Raw genomic sequence first — 8,118 nt, 5'->3', positions numbered from 1 at the left:
AATTGGCAAGAAAAAGACAACCAAAAAATACACAAAGGCTATGAATAAGAACTTATGTAAGATCAACTCCAAAGGGGTACCTGGGTGGCTCAGTCGGTTAGGGGTCTGCCTTCAGCTCAGGTCAGGATCCCAGAGACCTGGGATGGAGCCCCCCACCCATAGGCTCCTTGCTCAGCGGGGAGTCTGTTTCTCCCTTTCCCTCTGCCCCCCCATGCACTCTTGCTCTCTCTCACTCATTCCCTCTCTCAAATAAATAAATAAAATATTTAAAAAGATCAACTCTAGGGGATCCCTGGGTGGCGCAGCGGTTTGGCGCCTGCCTTTGGCCCCGGGCGCGATCCTGGAGACCCGGGATCGAATCCCACATCGGGCTCCCGGTGCATGGAGCCTGCTTCTCCTTCTGCCTATGTCTCTGCCTCTCTCTCTCTCTCTGTGGGACTATCATAAATAAAAATAAAAAAAATTAATTAAAAAAAAGATCAACTCTAAACATGTGAAATGTGCTCAAAATCACGAGCAGAGAAATGTAAAAACAAGATTTTTAAAAAGTAACAAGTATATCGCTTTATGCCCATAAATTTACAAAAATTAAAAAGAAGGCCAAATAATGGCAGAATGTTGATAATTGCTGAAGCTGAGTTGTGAGTATCTGGGTGCTCATTATACTATTCTATTTGCTTTCAAGATGTTTTAAAATGTCCATAAAAAAAAAGTAAAAAGTCTAAACAAAGAAAAGTAAGAAGACTAAGCCTATTGCTGCCAGGGATCTGGGGAAAAGCACACTTTCATATGGGGTTGCTAGAAATGGAAATTGTTACAGACTTTTGTGAATGAATGCAATTTAAAAAATAATTTATTTAGCATAAAACCACATAACCCCCTTGACCTGGAAAACCCAGTCTTGGGGATCTTTCCCATAACAATAAAAGATTTTATATTAAAAAACATATTAAAATATATTTTAAAAGATTTAAAATGGTAGAGGTATAAGGGTGCTTACTGCAGCATTGTTCTTTGTGCAAACAAGGAGAAACAAAGCAAGTACTCTTCAGCTGAGAAACAGCTGACCTAGTTACAGAACATCTGCACTTCCGAGTATTATGCAGCCACTAAAAATAATAGAGTAGGTTCATTAATTCAGAATGATTTTTATGTTATATTAAGAATAGCAAAATGCAGAAAAGAGCATTATAGGAACCTATTTTTGTAAAACCATGTGTATGTATATATGTGTAAATTATTTTATTTATTTGAGAGAGAGTGAGCATGAGTGGGAAGGAGGGGCAGAAGGAGAGGGAGAAGCAGGATTCCCCTCCAAGGAGGGAGCCTGATGTGGGGCTCAATCCCAGGACTCTGAGACCACAACCTGAACTGAAGGCAGATGCTTAACTGAGCCATCCAGGTGCCCCTATATGTAAATAATTTTATACAAACATGGATAAAAATACAGAATGCAATGTATTGGTTTGTTGACAAAGATTCTATGGTACGTCAATGGGGGTATATTATACCAACAAAGAGATAGAAGTGGAAAAAAACAAATTTGAAAGCTGCTCCAAAAAATCATGTATCTATTCTCTTCACGAAATAGTCAATGTACATATGTGTGTGGGGGTGTGTGCATTCGTGTGCATATAAGTCCTTGTCCAAACAAAGCATCTGTTTATATACTATGCAGAGCGGTGTTAATCTCCATGTTTCCGTACCCTCTCAGTTCTGTCTGCAATAATTCAGCTCACTAGGATGCCTTTACAAACAAAGTAGAAGTCCTCCTTTCATCCTCTGAGTATAAAGATAATCACCATTAAAAACAGATATGACTTGGAACACTTGGGTTCCAAGTTTGGGTGGCTCAGCGGTTGAGCCTCTGCCTTCCACTCAGGTAGTGATCCTGGGGTCTGGGAATCGAGTCCTGCATCGGGCTTCCCCACAGCCATCCTGCTTCTCCCTCTGCCTTTGTCTCTCCCTCTCTGTGTCTCTCATGAACAAATAAATAAAATCTTTAAAGAAAATAGAGATGACTTCTTGCTTCCCATATTTGACCTTACTTCGTTAACCAGCCTGCAAGGAGAGTTTTATTGTTCCCATTCTACAGATGACTAAACTAAGTCCCAGAGAAGTTAATCAATTTGTCCAAGTTTACAAGGCTAGTAAGTGAAGAGGGAGTGTGATTCAAAGCTTGCTCTGCTTGACTCCTGAGTCCCAGAACTTCACCTCCGTGTTACATTTTCTTTGCCTCTGTTCTTCCCTCCATGGGTTTTTCAGAGGTTTCGCCTTGTCTAGATAAAGGAGGCCCTGGGGCAGCCGGGCCTGTTAGGAGGCGGGCAGAAGCAATCCTCATTGCTCAATGCCCAGGGAGCTCACCGACACACCACACTGAGGTTTGAGGTCAAATACCCAGCTGGGATTCTTCTGCCCAAACGTGGTCCCCAGATCTCCCCCGGGGACTCACCCACGCTCAGACTGCGTGCCCAGTTATTTCTCTATCTCTTACCCCCTTGGGTGGTGAGTAACAAACGGCCTCCCTACAGCGAAATGAGTAAGCTCCCGGCACCGGGTTTGGGAGTCGGCTGGAGCCTCCTGTCTTTGCCTCACGAGAGGCCTCTAGCGGTAGCACTGCAAACTGCAGGTTTACGATTTCACTTGTGTCACCTGCTGAAGTCAGGGGATGGGTCACCCACCAAGGGGCAGAGGAGAGGAGCCTCGTGACAGTGGGGAGAGCTGGCCCCGTTGTGCTTCTCGATATGCATGCTGATTGTGTGGCACTTCTCTGTGTATGTTTCACAGGTGTGCTGGAGTCCGTTTCTGAGAGCCGAGCGTCACATTTTTCAGAATTTTGTGAGTTGTCCATTAGTCACAACCATCGTCAAAAATTAAATTACAGGGCAGCCTGGGTGGCTCAGAGGTTTAGCGCCGTCTTCGGCCCAGGGCCTGATCTTGGATATCGAGTCCCACGTCAGGCTCCCTGCATGGAGCCTGCTTCTCCCTCTGCACCCCCCCCCACCTCTCTCATGAATAAATAAAATCTTTTTTAAAATTACATAAACCTCCAGTTAAATATGTTTAAAACAAATGTAGTAAATACTCAAAATGCATCACTTCCTATTTTACTGTCCTCTCTGTTCTGGAGATGATTCGCCTCCATGGATGGTATCTGCATGGTGGGAGTACTCTAGAATGATCGCGACTATGCATCGCCTTCCGGCTGCAAGCTGGGCAACATCACATCAGCAACTTGAAACCAGCAGGAGCAGGAGAATTTACACCACAGAAGTCAGCAGATGCTGCAAAACGGGGCTTGATTTATTGTTTCGTTGACTGCCTAGATCTAAGAAAGTGCAGAAAACACTACAGATTAAATTTCAAAGTGCTTTATGGGGCACCTGGGTGGCTCAGTTGGTTAAGCGACAGACTCTTGATCTCAGCTCAGGTCTTGATCTCAGGATCATAAATTCAAACCTTATGTTGGGCTCCACATTGAGCATGGAGCCTACTTTAAATAAATAGATAAAACTGTTTTGTGCCTGGGAATGCCATAAAAGAAGTGGGGAAATATTCTTCTGGTCTTGGAAACCTCTTTTCCGGTTTAGCAAAGATGTTCATGTCACTGAAGAACAGTGAAGTTCCAGAATATGTCTTTGCTGTGTTACTTTTCACTTCCTTGTTGTTAATGTAAATAAAAATATCAACCAATGTGCACTTCAGAACTACATTTGGAAAGGCGATTTTTGAAAATATACCAGGTCATGCAGCTGATTATACTTCCATGAAAGGTTAAAAGCAAGCAGAGAAGCAGACCTATGGATTTGTGCTCTTCTGGTCAAAGTGTGGTGGGTCTCATACATAGTAGTTGTGTGTCAAATAAAATATAAGCACATTGTAAAAGAACACTTAATTTCCCCCCAAACCCAAACCTAGCAATGGGCTCACCCACCTTTTAAGTCCTTGAAAACCACAGTGAAGAGGCACCTGTCAGGTCCTCTTCTGAGCATCAGCTTCTCTCAGAGCTCACTGGGAAGTAAGTAGTTCTTGGCCAGGACAGTTCTTAGAGTTAACTTTTCACATCCCCTGGCTGACCAGAGGTTTGGTTTTAAGTCTTTGAGTTACCGTGAGAAAGGATGAAGAATGCTGGCCTGGAGGGGAGTCCAAGACCCCTTTGTGCACCAGCCCTCCTAGTGAAAAGGTTTAGAAGTTCCAGCTTTGGCCACATCATTTTGCTTTTGTTTTTTCTCATTCGGGGCTTTGAATTGTTCCTCTGATCTCCGTTGAGGCTGTGTGGTAGTAAGAGATCTGAAGCTGCTTCCTGCTGTGCATGTGCGTAAGAGTGTATATGCATGTGAGTATGTATATGCGTGTGTGTGCACGTGTGTGTGTGGTATATGTACAGATGTGTGTGTATGCATGTGGGCAATATGTGTGTGAATGGCTGTGTAAATGCATGTGTGTATGCATGAGTGTGCGTGTGCGTGCATGAGTGTGGTTTAGAAGAATTTGTTTCTAGATAGGTCTCTGATACAAGTCCTTTGCCCCTGGAGTCATCCTTCCTCATCATGAAGATCCTGACTACAAACCTACTTGCAGCAGGAGGCAGTAGAGTGCAGCGGGCAAAAGTGTGGTTTGCCACTGGCTTCAACCAGTCCTTCCCATGCCCTCGTGATTACACACCTCTCTGAGCCAGAAGGTTTTCCAACATGCACCCTCAAGTATATGTCAAATTATTGATAAATTACATACATAACTCCCATTCTAAATTATAGATATATATGTAATAAAATATAATAAAACTGAAATTAAAAATACAGGAAATGGTGCATTAATTTACAAAATGCTTTATTGGGGATCCCTGGGTGGCTCAGCGGTTCAGCGCCTGCCTTTGGCCCAGGGTGTGATCCTGGAGTCCTGGGATCGAGTCCCATATCGGACTCCCTGCGTGGAGCCTGCTTCTCCCTCTGCCTATCTCTACCTCTCTGTCTGTGTTTTTCATGAATAAATAGATAAAATCTTTTTTAAAAAATGCTTTGTTAAAAAAACACTTTGTAGGGGGACCTGAGTGGCTCAGTGGGTAGAAAGCCTGCCTTTGGCTTAGGTCATGATCCCAGGGTCCTGGGATCAAGTCTTGCATCAGGTTCCCTGCTCCACAGGGAGCCTGCTTCTTCTCCCTCTCCCTCTGCCCGCCACTCCCCCTACTTGTGCTCTCTCACTCTCTGCCAAATAAATAAATAAAATCTTTGAAAAAAAAAAAAACAGTTTGTTGAGGTGTGATCAACCATGAGCTGCACATATGAAAAGTGCACAATTTAATACATTTTGACATATGTGAACGCCCATAAAACCCTCACGCAATCAAGAGAGCAAACATACCCATTATACACAAAAGCTTCCTGGTATCCCTTTCTTTGTTTCTCCCTACACTTCCTGCCCACCCCTCCCCAGCAACCACCGATCTGCTTTCTGTCACCATAGATTAGTTTGTATTTTGAAGAGTTTTATATAAATGGCATCAGACAGGATGTACTTTTCGCGGGGAAGGAGAGTCTGGCGTCTTTCACTCCACGTAATTATTTTGATATGATACCCATACATAGATAGTCGTGGGTGAAAAGCATTAGGGATGAAATACACTTTTTAAATTTTATTTATTTATATATTTATTGAGAGGGAGAGGGGAGGGGGAGGAGCAGAGAGACAGACAGACAGACAATCTTAAGCAGACTCCATGGCCAGCTGGGAGCCTGACGAGGGGCTTGGTTTCACGACTGTGAGATCATGACCTGAGCCAAAATCAAGAGTCAGATGCTCAACAGACTGAGCCACCCAGGCGCCTTGAAATACACTTTTAAAATCAGATTTTGTGTATTTAATGGTATAAAATACATTTTGCTCTCAGATTACAGAGATTTGATCTTAGGTTCTGGATGCTGGATTTATTTCCTTCTGCATTGAACTAATAAACAGTTTTTGTAACTCAATTTTTATTTTTTTTATTTTTTGTAACTCAATTTTTAAATTGGGAATACATTCGCCTGGTTTAAAATCTAACCAGATGCAAAACTATAAAGTGAAAAGTCCCCCTTCACCTACTGTGACCCATCCACCTAAGTTGCACTCTGCCCTCCAGTCTTTATAGGTTTCTTAGGTATCTTCAAGGTTTAGTTATGTAAATATGAGTACATAGGTACATATATATTTTTTTTTGTTTTCCTCAACTTATTATGGAAAAGATAGCATATTTGTTCACAATGATACACACTGTACTGCACTTTGCTTTTCTCATTTGATATATCTTGGAGATCTCTCCATATCAGTTTGTAGGAATGTTCTTTTTCTTTTTGTTTACAGCATCATTGTATTTCAAGTTTCGGACTTTGTTTAACCTAATGGATACTTGAGTGGTTTCCTTTTTTTTTTTTTTCTGGAAAAAAAAACACTGCATCAAATAGCTTTGTGTCTACGTCATTTCATAAGTGTGCAAGTGTATCTGTAAGGTGAATTCTCAGAAGTTGAATTGGAGAATCAGGGTATACACATTTATAATTTTGATAGTGCCCGTGTGACCTCTACAGGGGTTATGCCAATTAACACACCGTCTTACAAGAGATGAATATACCTATATCCCTATAGTCTCAACAGTGTTTATCCAACTTTTGGTTATTTTCCAATTTCAAAAATGAAAAATGATATCAGAGTGTAGTTTTAAGTTGCTTGTGTCTTCATAAGACTACAGTTAGATTGGATGTTTAGTTTTTAAATGTCTTGCTAATTGTGATGGTTTCATAACCTCATTGTCTAGTATCTCAAGGCATGAAACGTGCCAGCTGCCTGGCTTATGTAGTTTTCTTGAACTTTCTATGAGAATGGAGAAGTTGATGTGTTTCAATTTTGACCCACTGCTTACATCAAACGTGTGTTTTCTTAACTTACTTGAATCCAATTATATACCCAGAAAAGAGGAAAATTAATAGTTTAAATTGTGTTGTCACTAGATGAGGAAGATTATCCATCAAAAGGTGTACAGTACTTTTTCTTCCACTATCTCATTATCTGACAAACATTATTCAGTTAGATGTATGGGTTAACATACAAGTTCATAGACACAAAACCAATACTGTGTTTCATGGTAATGAGTAACTTTCCCTGCAGTTGCTTTTTGAATTACATGTTGACTTAGGAACTCAATTTCCTGTCTAAGAGCTGTCTATTGTCCTGGATAAGAGTGCTAAATCCTTTGCCTCATGCTTTCCAGTGTGAAGGGGGAATTGCTAGTTTATTTGCATGAGGCCAGCTGGCCATGTATATCTGCTGTGGCCTCCTCTAGTTTAGGGAGAGCAGAGGTAGGCATGGAAAACACTTTGGGGATGCATGTCTCACCTGCAGTTCTTCTTTTGGAAAAGCCTTCACAATCCCTGCAAAAGGTGAGGGATTTGGCTCAGGTCATGATCCCAGGGTCCCTGGGATCACATTTGATTCAAAGTGACCATGACTCCTTGGCCTCAGAGTAGACTAGGCAGGGATATCTGACCCCAGCTAAACCAAGTAGATCTATTCCCCTTAAAATCTGAATTAATGGAAGGAGAATTTAGGAAGCATCGGAACTGTGAGATACCATGGGATTGGGGCCAGAGCTCATGCTTTGGAACCCAAAGTCAAGGACAGTTCTAAATTATCCTTCTGGGGATGCCTGGGTGGCTCAACAATTGAGGGTCTGCCTTGGGCTCAGGTCATAAACTTGGGGTCCTGGGATTGAGTCCTTGGGCTCCCCGCAGGGATCCTGCTTTACCCTCTGTCCCATGTCTCTGCCTCTCTTTCTGTGTCTCTCATGAACAAATAAATAAAATGTTTTTTAAAAAATAAATTATCTTTTTTTCTAAAACCTCCCAGTGCTTGAGTTCCAAAGTATGGGCTTGGAAACTGATCTGCCCCTAGAGGGAGTCGGGTGGCTGGGAACCGCCTACTCCATGTTTCCATGAGATTCCTCTGATCCTGGCACTAATACACCTTTTCTTTAATTATTTAATGTCATTCAACAAATCCAGAGCATTTGGGTTATAAATATATGGGATGCTTATACATTGGTGATGGAAATGTAAAATCGTATACAACTGTGTAAGCAACACAGTC

Source organism: Canis lupus, chromosome 6 (assembly GCF_011100685.1).
Source record: "Canis lupus familiaris isolate Mischka breed German Shepherd chromosome 6, alternate assembly UU_Cfam_GSD_1.0, whole genome shotgun sequence".
Classification (NCBI taxonomy): Eukaryota; Metazoa; Chordata; class Mammalia; order Carnivora; family Canidae; genus Canis; species Canis lupus.
This window is presented reverse-complemented; position numbering follows the sequence as displayed.